Consider the following 12,827-nt stretch of genomic DNA (forward strand, 5'->3'; position numbering starts at 1 on the left):
CACTTTGATGTAAGCCAGATAACTTGGAAACAATCTGATCGACCAAGGACTCTTGGTGATTAGTGATCGTATCCAGAGTACTTTGATTGTTTTGGCTTATCTTTTCTTCTAACTCTTTTTGCAGCCTCAACATGTTCTCTTCGAGTTGAGCAATTTTGGCTTCCATCTTCTTCTTCTTCTTCTTTGAGCGGGTGTTATGTGGATGGGGTGTGTCCAATGCTTAAGGTGGTATATCCAGTATTTGTTCCATTTTTTGATGGGACATTCTTCTGTTAGTTAATGCAAATGTAAAGAAATGAAGAACACTAACAAATGTAAAATATGTATAAATGCATGATGCATGAAATGTTCGAGGCATTGATCCAAAAACGCGTCTGTTATTATAAGTAATTCATATTGGGACAAAAGTGTTATTCCGTAAGAGACAAAAGAACACTAAGTATTCTAGACCCCGAACAGCTTCTGACAGGTTGACTCATCTTCTGCCTTCATCTGTCACCGGTTGAATACACTGTCGAACCGCTCCCGTTTCTCTGGCTAAACCGTGCAAGTGTTGAGATACTTTTTGTACTTGTCCCAAGAAGTCTCGAATGAATGCATCTCTGGTTTTCACTCTCTGCTGAGTTTGTTCCCTAACGGAAACACCATTGGAGCCCTACATCAATAGGAAGTATCCAAAGTTCATCTTCTTGAATTCGTCAACAATGGCCTCCAGTTTCAACTATCGCTTTGCCATCTTGTTCTTTTTATCTTTGAAGGGAATCCCCAGGTCAGTAACCTTTTCCTCGTCTTGCCCCTGTAACTTTTGCCAACCCGTTTTGGAAAATTTGACTTTTGATGTGCTTGGTGTAAACCAGGTCAATTTTGAGTCTTTTCTGACCATAGGCGGACTTCTGAGCTTTTCATCTCTTGTATTATAACCCCTTTTTCCATTAATGCAAATTATTTATGTTTAATGAACACGTTTTTGGTGGATCAACACCTCTTTTGAATGATATAAATGATAAAAATGAAAGAGAACAAAAATAAAAAGAGTTAGTGAGGTAAATCAAAACAATAATGAAAATAAAAAGTCCTACCCCACATGCTTATTATTCCTACCCGGACATGATCGTTATCCCACATGTTAATTTTGAACCAGTCCTAACCGCATAAATTTCTAGTTCACATGCTTTGAACATAAAATAAAGCAGAAAATAATCTCAAAGCAGTCTAGGGTTTGAAATGAGGTTTTGGGGTGGGCTCTAATTCCCTGTAATCTCCCGGTTTAGGTTCTAAAGAAGGTACCCGAGTTCTCCTTGTTGGTGCCCCCTTGGGCTTGCCAGACCCTTAGTCGTAAGCCCATTACAAGCTTGTGTGGACTAAGTTAAACTCGAGATGATACATTCCCTTATGCCGGCACGGTGAATAAATTCACATGAAGACATAAGGTATATGAATCCCGAAGGTTATTTGCAAGGCCTATGCGTAGAATAAATTCTCACGAAGGCGTCCTTTTCACCCCCACTTAAAAGGGTTCAGAGCTCGGGTATAGAGCCAGAGATGAAAACTTTTCCAAAAATCTGAAATCATTGAAAAAACATCAGTATAACTATTTATTTAAAAAAAATAATCAAAGATAAATAATTAGAATCAAATAAATAAATTAAAATTTAAACTTATAATTTTCGCTCAAAAAGACAACCGAAAATTAATTTCGGCTTGACTCACTTACCTGTCCCCAGCGGAGTTGCCAAGCTGTCGCGACCATCTTTCAGGTGGGCCTGGAATTGGGTTTCGACTTGAAAAATATGTTAGAGTCGCCACCGATCATTTTAAAAACATTTAGGTGGATCGAACATTATCTTACCTGATCTGCGTTTTACCAGAAATATGTCAGATTCGGGAGTCGATTACAGTCAAGGAAGGATTAGCACCTTTATACTGCCCTTTCGGTACCAATTAATTTGTCGGTTGTCCTAATCGCAAAATTTAAAATTTAAATTAAAATTTAAAAACCCGATTCAAATTACTTACCTTTGATTGGTTGAAAGTATCCCTAAAAAGTAAAAAATGTTAGATACGAAATATTAAATAAATCAAAAGGAAAAAAATAAAAAATAAATCAAAGGGAAAAAGAAAAAAAATCGAAGGAAAAAATAAAAAAATATTAAATAAATCAAATGAAAAAAAAATAAAAATAACAAAATTTAAATTTTAAAAATAATAAAATAAAAAATAATAAGGAGTAAAAAATATAAAACAAATAATAATAAATAAAAGAAATAAAAAACATGCTAAAAAAGGGGAAAAACAAATAACTAAAAATTTAAAGGATTCGATTGAAACACATTGAAATTGATGGATCAAATTGGTACTAAAAATGAGCTGCAAAAGAAAATAAAAAGTTAGAGGGGTTAAATTGTAAAAAATGTAAATTATAAATAGAGACCGAATTGAATAAAATGAAGATTCAGTGGCCAAATTGAATACGTACATTGACTGAAATGAATTATACTTCAAAAGTTGGGGGACGACGGAAAGGGTTTAACAATCCCTTAATTACAATATAGTCCCTGGAATATAAATACCTAAAAATCCCACATTTCCCTTCATTATCTCATTTCCCTCAAAACCACCGACCCCTCTCTCCCAAATCTCTCTCAAAACCCACCGATAATCTCATGGTCGGCCACCGTCTGGTGAACTACCTTTGCCGTAAGCCGCCCCGCCGGCCACCGCCTCAGGCTTTTCGGTGAAAAGCCTTCCGCTTCCCCGGCGTGCTTGCTTTTTGTTTTGCTTGGCTTTTGGTTTTTTTGTGTATTTCTTTGCTTGGTTTTCTCTGTGCGTTGTGGTTTACTGTTGTGGTTCTTGTTACCCCCTTCGATGGTTTTTCGTGTTTATGGTTCTCCGATGTTGGTTTATGTTTCGATTGTTTTCGATGCTTGTGGTTCTTCGATTGTTTTTCCTCCATTGGTTGTGCTTTCACCATGGTCCCCTTTCCTTGGCCTCACCGGGGTTTTTATAGCCCTAATTTTGGTCGTTTTGAGCCCCGAAATGAGTGGGTTTGTGTTTGTTATGAGTTGACCGAGAACCCCTGGATGGTGTAGTCTTGGGTTCTTCGGCCGGACGTTCGGCCGGTGATTTGGAATCTGTTGGCGCGTGGCTTTCACGTGGGTGACCTGTTCTCCCATGCGGTGCCTTGGCTGAAGCAGTGGAACCCTAATCCACTGGGTCAGGCTATTGGGCTTCCTTTGCTGGGCCCTAAGTTTGCTGGGTCAGGCTACCCGGTTGGGCCCTATTTCTGGACAGAAGTGGACCTAGACCAAATTGAAATAAAATAAATAAAAAAATAAAATAAAATAAAATAAATTAAAAATAAATTAAATTAAATGAAATAAGTAAGTAAATATAATAGAAATAAAAACTTATTTCAAAACCCCTATACAAATGTTCAAAAACATTTTTAAAATGTTTTTAAAAACGTTTTCGAAATATTATATATTTTTAAAAAGGTTTTCAAAATTATATTATATATATATATATATATATTCGAAAATGTTTTCTAAATTATATATTATATATTTTCCAAAATGTTTTCAAAAATGTTTTTTCAAAACTTTATAATATATATTTTCAAAAATTATTTTCAAAACTATAATATATATATATATATATATATATATTCAAAATCGTTTTCAAAACTATATAATATGTATTTTCAAAAGCGTTTTTTAAAAACTATATATTATATTTTTTTTCAAAATATTTTCAAAACTATATAATATATTTTTTTCAAAATGTTTTCAAAACTAATATATTATATATGTTTAAAAAATATTTTAAAAACTATTTAATATATATATATATTCAAAAATCATTTTCAAAAACCAATTTTTTTAAAAAGGTACATATTATATGTTTTTCAATACATTTTAAAAATGAGCACCAGACGAAAATGAGTGTCTACAAATATATAAGTGATATTTTTTAGCTTTACCTTCTTTTATTTATTTATTGAATTTTGTTACAAGTTTAGAGAGTAACACAAAAAAAATCTTTAGATTTTCATGTATGTATTTATACTTTTCTTTTAGAAACATTTTACCATAATTTTTCTTAATTGATTTGAATAATAGCAGAATAAATGATGAATTTGAATTATAACTCATATATATACTCCATTAATTGGTCGATGATGATGATAATAACGAAAAATATTTTATCATAATTTATAATTGATTTTTAATATAATAATTGAAAATACATGAGTTATAATTATACCAAATATTTTAATATGTTTTATTTTCATCATTGATTTTTCAAAAAAAATTATTATTATATTTTTAATTCATTTTATTTTGATAATTGCGTCATTATTTTTGATAATTTATGGTCATAGTACTTAATTTTATTATATAATAATTGATTAGTTACTTTCTTAATATTTTGTGATGTTTTTACACAAAAATCATCATAATAGAAATTAATTACCTGTCAGACACCGTTTTAGAAACTTTTACGGATCTAGCACCCATTCCAGAAAGGCTCGGATGATGATTCGCACCTTACCCCACGTGGCGCAACGTCAGCGTAAAGCGCATATCATCATTCACGCCTTAGATCGATAATATTTTCTCTAACGGTGTCTGACACATAAATAAAAAATAAGATGATTTTTCGGTAAATACGTCGGAATTAGTAGGGAAGGGTGGAGGAATTTTTTTAGTAAAAAATATTTTTAAATTTTTGTGCTGCTTGCGTTTGGACTTCTAATAATTATGTTTTAGAATGGTTTGTAATACTTTGTAAAAGTATTTTAGAATAGAATGAAATAATATTTTTAAGAAAGAAGGTCACACGACATCAAAGTATTGTTTGACATTCTTGATATTTTAATATTGTTTTGGATAATCACTTATATTTTATGTAATCTTTGCTTCATGCATGTTATGGGGTCATAAGTCTAATATGAAAATGTTGAGTCGTTTTAGTTAAATATTTTAACTATAAAACCCCAACGTTAATGATTAATTATTAGTAAATAGTGATCGTTATTAAAAGCTATAAATTTTTTTTTATAGTAGGTGTTTTTTTTTTTTTTTTGCAAATTTTAAATCTAATCCTAATCATATTAAGAGGAGAGGGGAATGGAAAACTCTAGTAGAATGAATAAAAATGTTCCTAGTGAGTTTAGAACTCACAACTTAAGAAAATATGAGGAAACAAATATAAGTAATTTGATAAACAAACCAAAATCGATTTAAGTGTGTTAAATTAATGATAAAATTAACTGTGTTTATGTGTGATCTAATACAGCGTTATCTAAAGGCAACTCTTCTTACTAAAAATAATTTCTCATTTTCAAGTTATGGTCTTTCTAATAGTCCACTTGCTTCCATACGAATCCACTAAAAAAAATGAATTTTTATCTTAACAACAATAATTGTATAAACTCGTGAACTAAAAAAAAAAAGTATATTTGTGTCTATTTTGATTTGCTTTTAGCACAAACTTCAGTCCTTTTTAACTAAACCTGATAATTTTTTTTATGATTTTCTCTTTTAGGAGGAAAATATAAATGTTTGGCTTGAAGCGCTATATTTATTTGAATAGTTTTGATTAGAACTTCTATATTTTAGGAGAAAAAATATTTCTTAAGAAATAAGCCGCGATAATTATGTAATCAAACTTTCTTTCGAGGCCTTATTTAATATTGTAAATTTGAGGTTATCAAGTAATTCTCAAGAGAGGATTATCATCACTGTGCATCCCGATAAAATTATAGTATTGTTCGACAACTCTAAATAGATAAATTATCCTCCATAGTTTTGAAAATAGATATTTTATTTAAATCTTTACACATTCAATTTTTTACTCTAAAAAAATATTATTTGGCTGACATTATATTTGTAATCTTGAAGCTACCAAAGATTCATGTAACATTTTGTATTCGGAATGAAACACTACTTTAGGGCAGTTCGTTTCACGTAAAACATTTTCCGGAGAATGTTTTCTTCATTTTCCAGTGTTTGGTTGGAGGAAAACTGGTTGGTCAACGTAAAACATTTTCCTGGTCAACAGAATTTCCTTTGTGTTTTCTGGAAAATGACTTACGGTCTGATTTTCCGAATTTTTCACTTCAAAGAATAAATACTCAAAATAATTTTTTATGAATTTAATATTAATAAAATATTTTAATATCATTTTAATCAAAATATTAATTATTAAAATATTTAAAATATATTTATTAATATTTCTAATAATATAATATAATATTTTTAATATTATAATAAAATAATCAATTATATTATAATAATATATAATCAAATATATTTTTATTTTAATAATATATAATAAATTATTAATAAAATTTATATTATTTATTAATTTCATAGAAATAATATTATTAAATTATTAATAATGAATAATATTATTTATACATTTAATAGTAATATAATAATCTAATAATATTTTAATAAAGATATTTAAAATATACTAATTAATATTTATTATCGTAAAAGATTTTTATTTCAGTAAAATATACCAATATTAATATTTTTATTAATAAAATTATAAAAATAATATTTTAATAATAAATAAATTATTTTAATATTTTAAAAATAATAATATTAAGTTTTATGATAAATAATATTATTTATTGTATAATAAATAATTTTTAAAAAATTCACCAACTAGTGGAAAAAGGGTTTAAACAACATCTTCCAACAATCGTAAAAAGTTTTCTAGAAAATGTTTTTCAGAAAATATAATTCATTTTACGGAAAACATTTTTCGGAAAACGTTTTCAGTGAAACAAATGGACCCTTAGCCTAAATCATTTGATTTCTTTTAAGCTCTCTCTTGAGTTTGATGTATATTGAGAACTTTCATCTGAATTAAGGAATGGTTTTTTTCTTAAACATGAAAGCAAAGAATATTAGTATCAATCTAATTCAATCTATCTCAAAGCTATTCAACCAACACGGTTAGATACACTAAATGGCATAGATTAATCGATAATAATGTTTATATTTATGTTCATCCCGTTATTTATCTTGTTACCTTAAATAAGAGGGTTTTTTTTTCTTTTCTTTTCTTTCTTGTATTGTTAACTTCATACTTGATTAGGGATGTCAAACGGGCGGGTCGGGTGCGGATACCCCTTCCCCCATCCCCATACCCCACCTACTATTTTTCAATCCATCACCCGCCCACCACCCATGATGGGTACAAATTTTCAAATCCACACCCGCCCACGCGGGTACATTTTCAAATCCATCCCCACACCTACTACCCACTAGCGACATACCCATCTAGACCCGCCTGACAACAAACTAATGAGATGTTGGAGTTGGTTCGCAGACAGTTCGTGATGGGGTAGCAGCGCATGCTTCAATTTGTCAGATGAGTGGCTCTACGAATGTTATGGAGACATATTGTAGGGAGCATGTAGTCACAGAGCTGGATTGTTGTGTTGCTTTCGATGTTAATGCTCATAGTGCGCCTAATATGGGTTTTGAGGGGCTAAAGAACATGGAAACTGCTGCTTTTGATGTTAATGCTTATAGTACGGCTAATTTGTGTTTGGATGGGCAGCATGGGCTAAAGAACATGGAAAGTGACGTGGTTAGTGGGATTATGGGTTTAATCAAAGAGCCGAATATTTCCCTAATTAAATACCAGATTAAAGACTAAATATCCTTAATATTTAGTTAAATTATATGTTATATATTATATAATATTCAAATTTATAAATTAGTCTCTAAAATTACACCTAAATTCATAATGGTCCAAAATTTAATAGATATTTAGCTGGGCGGGCAGATGTAGGGCGGGCGGATGCGGGGTGGGTAATGTCTTAAACCCATTACCCGCCCACCACCCACGACGGGTACCACTTTATAAATCCACACCCGCCCACTACCTGCTAAAATTATACCCATCCCCGCTCCAATTGGAGCGGATACGGTGCGGAATCCACGAAACTGTACCCGTTTGCCATCCCTATACTTGATGTGTGTTATTATGAAATTTGTGTATAGGTTTTGAATATGTTACCTTTCCGACCCAACCCAATTGAAGCTGTTATGTGATGAGTCCGATCAACCGATAGCCCAAGAAACTTAGGCTTGACCTAGTTGAACCAGAACTAGATCGGATCGTTGACCAAACGTAAAGATTTAATCTATTATTTACTTTTTTTCATTAAAGTTAATCGATCAAAATTTTCAAACGACGTACTTTGATTAACTGATTTTTTTTTCTTTAACATAGTTAAAAGAATAATACCACTAAAATAACCTTTAAAATTTAAGAGATTGGGTTTCGGTTGGTGTCTAATCGATATCAACTTTGGGTTCGGATGATTTGGAGTAAATATAAGATGCATGATATTGTTGCTGCTTCAATTGCGAAGAATGCTTATTCTAGATTATGGCGTGGTCTTAGCCGTGTTTGGGATGACGTTCGGAATTAAATTGTATGGAATTCGGGGATGGTTCCACAGTGGATTTCTGGAACGACCCGTGGCTTGGTAATCTTGGTCCCTTGCCTCGCCCAAGGGGTCCAAGCCCCCATGATGCTAAGGTTGCTGCCCTTGTTGATTCAAATGGCGATGGGATGATATTGGGTCGTATCTCCCTCGCTCGGCTCATTTAAATCTGGTAGCAACGAAACCTCCTCTTCATAATGGAAGCTCGGATTTTCCTGGCAGGAGAAGGGATAATAGGCGTGTTTTTCTACAAAGAGTGCTTACAGTCGAAGATTGAATATGGTCTTGAGTGATGAGCCTTCGATTTGGAATTTAATTGATTGTTATAAAGGCGTCCCTCGAGTTAAAAACCTATGGATTACTTACAGGGGTTGATGTAATCCAATTCAGCGTCAAGTTTACAATGGCAAATCCAACCTTTCAAGGGAAGAAACTTTCTAACTTTATAAATAAAGATGCCTATTTCATAGTATTTTTCATATATATTATATCTATAGTTATTATGATAATAACTTATTTATTAATATGTGAGATATAAAAGTTATTATTATATACTATAGTTCACATTCTTATATTATACACATTATATAAGTTTATATACTTAGTTTATTTCCTTATGTTATGCATGTAGGCATATTTCGGTCAACACTTGTGAGCTACATTGGAGCTAAATGGAGCATGTAACAGAAAGGAAAATCACATAGGGACGTTTAGGAGATCATAAGGACTCATTGGTGAAAAGTTGTCCGGAGGCCCGTGAGCTCATAGCTGGATTGAGCTGAAGATTTGAGCTACAAGATGACTTCATTTCAGCTGGGGAGCTGCACCATCATCATCACCACTTAGGACACTTCAAATATGTCCTAAGTCAAAATTTGCGAAATCGAACCTTTTCGTGAATAGTTGCCACCTCAAGAGGTACCTTTTCACAAGGAGCTGTCATAACGTTCACCATGCTACAAGTCACTTATGGCCAGCTCACCTCCAGCTCATTCACACCCGAAGTAGCTCAAACATGAAGGGTTACCTTTTCCAAACATTGTGACCTTTCATGAATGATGCTGCCAATGAAGATGCCTTTTCATCTAGGAGCACATTGGTGAAGAAATTACAACCATTGGAGGCTTAAATCACCAAGAGACGTGAGATAAAGCTCCATGCGTATTCGACCACAACACATGCCATGCACATGAGAGCCTTTTGGCGCCAAACATGAGGAGACACATCACCATTCGGCCAAGGGTAGAAAAATGGCGCCAAGATGAACAAGCATGCCCATCACCAAGCCAAATGACTCAACCATTCATCTCAAGCATTATGTGCTTTCATCTAAAGTTATGTACCAACCGAATACCTATGTAACCATTCGGCCAAGCCCTCTCATCTCCTATAAATAGAGAGGCTTGCCATCATTTGTACTCATCTCATTTCATATATTAAAATTACTCTTGTGAGTTAATTTCTCTTCAAAGTTCTTTGTGAACTTTATCGATTAAGCAAGTATAATTCCTATACTTGTGGCGTCATACCTTCCATCATGATTCCAAAATTGGAACAATATCATAAAACCCCGACTGCATCGCTGATTGTTTCCAACTGGATTTGGTTAGTTGGATTGATTGCAATTTGCGCAATCAATGTCATTTCCCGATCAATGGCGTACATTGTGACCTTGCATTCTCATTTGACATACATTGCATTCTCATTTGACATACATTGGGAAAATAAAGGATGAATTGAAAAAATACTGATTGATAGGTATGCTAGACATACTAAATATAGTTTATCAGGCTATGTGAATGAAGCTTGGTTCGCCAAGCCAGTTTATGTTTTAATATAATTTATACGATTTTCATTCGTATTTTGATATTTTATGATATGCTTATATTTAAGTACAATTCATTTTGTATTACTATGTCTCACTAAGTAAATACTTAGCATGTGTTGCTTTCACATGTAGGAAATAACAAAGACTAGCAGAGTAAGGAGTGCCGTGGACATCATCAATCAAATGTTGCCTCATCAGTAACTGTAGGACAATTATGTCTATTTTTTATAGTTAGATGACATGTATTGGATTTATGAAAATGCTCTGGAATTGTATTTGACTTATAATATTTGTAATATGTTATAAATTTAAGATTATTTTAACTACTGAAAATTAACAAATGTTTTATTATTATTATTATATTAAAATATTTTTTATAAACAAAATTTTATGGGTTTACAAATAAGGAATGTTTTAAAAGTCATGTGACACATGTAACTTGTGTACAGAAACATATATGATAAATGATGTTACATTGAAAAACATAAATAATTTTGCTTTTACATTGCTTGTTTCAACTTTCAATAGGCTAATAAAATTAATGTGCTTTGGTTGTACCAAATCATAGAAATACAATCCATGAATTGAGTTGAATTGTTTGACTTTCTAAACAAATTTAATTGTAATTATTTATGATTATAATATATATATATATATATATATATATATATATATATATATATATATATATATATATATATATATATATATATATATTGGTTCTAATTTTTCGTTAAATTAAAGATATTAAGCATAACAATATTTTGTTCTTGGAGATAATTTTGATTGATTGAGTTATTAATATGTTTTTTGATATGATATAAGGAAATGAATAAAGGAAAAAATAAGGCAGACTAAACAATAGTTCTTTAAAACTCGCCCAATCAAAAAACCTTCAATTCTTAGAGAATAGAAGAAATCATACTTTCATATAATATCTTAATTGAATTCTATGTAATGATCAATAAATTCGGTTGAATTCTCTATCATACGTGCAAAATTCATAGTAAGAATCTATTCTATTCCATAGTTATTTGGAACTAGAATTGACGAACAAGGAATACCCATATTAGTGTTTAGTAGTTTCAAACAAAAATGTTTCTTCACAATTTAATATTATTTAATAAATCAAATACAATCTAAAATTGTAAAATATATTTATAATATTATTTTTGAAGAAATTATCTTGAGGATAAAGTATTGATGGGAGTATAAAGGAGTCAAAAAAATTAATGGAAAGAAAGAATTTGTAAAAAGTTATTATCGAAAGACCAAATTGATTAAAACAAAAAGTTAAGGGATTAAATTAAAAAGAGTAATTTTGTAGTTAGTAATAGGGTTTGAAGTTACATAGGTATTATATAGTGGCAAAAGGACATGTGATTCAAATTTGATCAAAAAAAGGAATTGAAGTTACATTAGGTATGAAGGATGAATTGAAGAGATAAGAAAATTGTGCAAAGTTGAGGGACTATATTGAAAAAATATAAAATTTGTTATCAAAAAGAGGAATTGAAGATACATAGGCATTCTACAATAATTTAGGAGTACATGGTTCAAATTTGGTAAAAATGAACTTAAAATGAATGAATAGTCGAAAGAATAACAAAAATATAAATCAAATCATAAAACTGTCAAAATACTCAAACTAAACTTTTAGTTTATTAGTTGACTCAAAATTTTCAAATTCCAACTCGAATCAAACTAAAAAATCGACTAATAATTCAAATTAACTCGAATATCTCAAAATAAAAAAAAATCAAACTATCAAACTTTTCGGATCGAAATTTACTCTCTTAATAATAATGTATGTGTCATAACTTTGGGTTCATTTATGTCTTAAATATTTATGTTGTTTCCTTATTTGTGCTGATGTTTAAGACCCAAAAGATTGTTTTAACAGGCCTTGAAATTCAATAGAAAGAGATTTCCCTACTCACAGAGATGACTCCTCAACTTCCTTAAGTTCAAGAGCATGGTTGTCAGTTGAAAGCCTAAGATCCCACATTCTCAGGTCATCATGCTTAAGACTAGGTTTAAGTATTGAAGAAAAGCAAGATTAGAGTTTCCCGATAAAATTGGAAGGATGCAGATAAGATTAGCATGACCCATAAACTATAATTTCATGCATCTTTGATTATACATTTGCCTGATATTTTCATCACCCCCTTTTTGGTGTAGCTGCAAAGAATTTGTTGCTCCACATGCAAATATTGTGTAAAAAAGTCTGATTTGGATGCATTTTGCATAACGGCTTTATGTTGATGATTATAAAAAGTAGAATACTTCATTCATTGCTTTCTAAATGCATGAATTTTCAATTGTATGACTCAACCCTATCCAATGTTATGCTTTGATTTTCAAACTAAATTGGGAATATCACTATTGTTGGTAATTATTTAGGATTATTTCTTTTCTTCGTCCAAAATATTAGCATCACACTTGATTTGCCCCTATTCAATTTGTCTCTATATTTTCACTTATCCTACTTTAATTTCCTTCATTTTTTTACATATTAAAGTAAGA

This window comes from Hibiscus syriacus, unplaced genomic scaffold (genome assembly GCF_006381635.1).
Source record: "Hibiscus syriacus cultivar Baekdansim isolate YM2019G1 unplaced genomic scaffold, ASM638163v2 tig00117012_pilon, whole genome shotgun sequence".
Lineage (NCBI taxonomy): Eukaryota > Viridiplantae > Streptophyta > Magnoliopsida > Malvales > Malvaceae > Hibiscus > Hibiscus syriacus.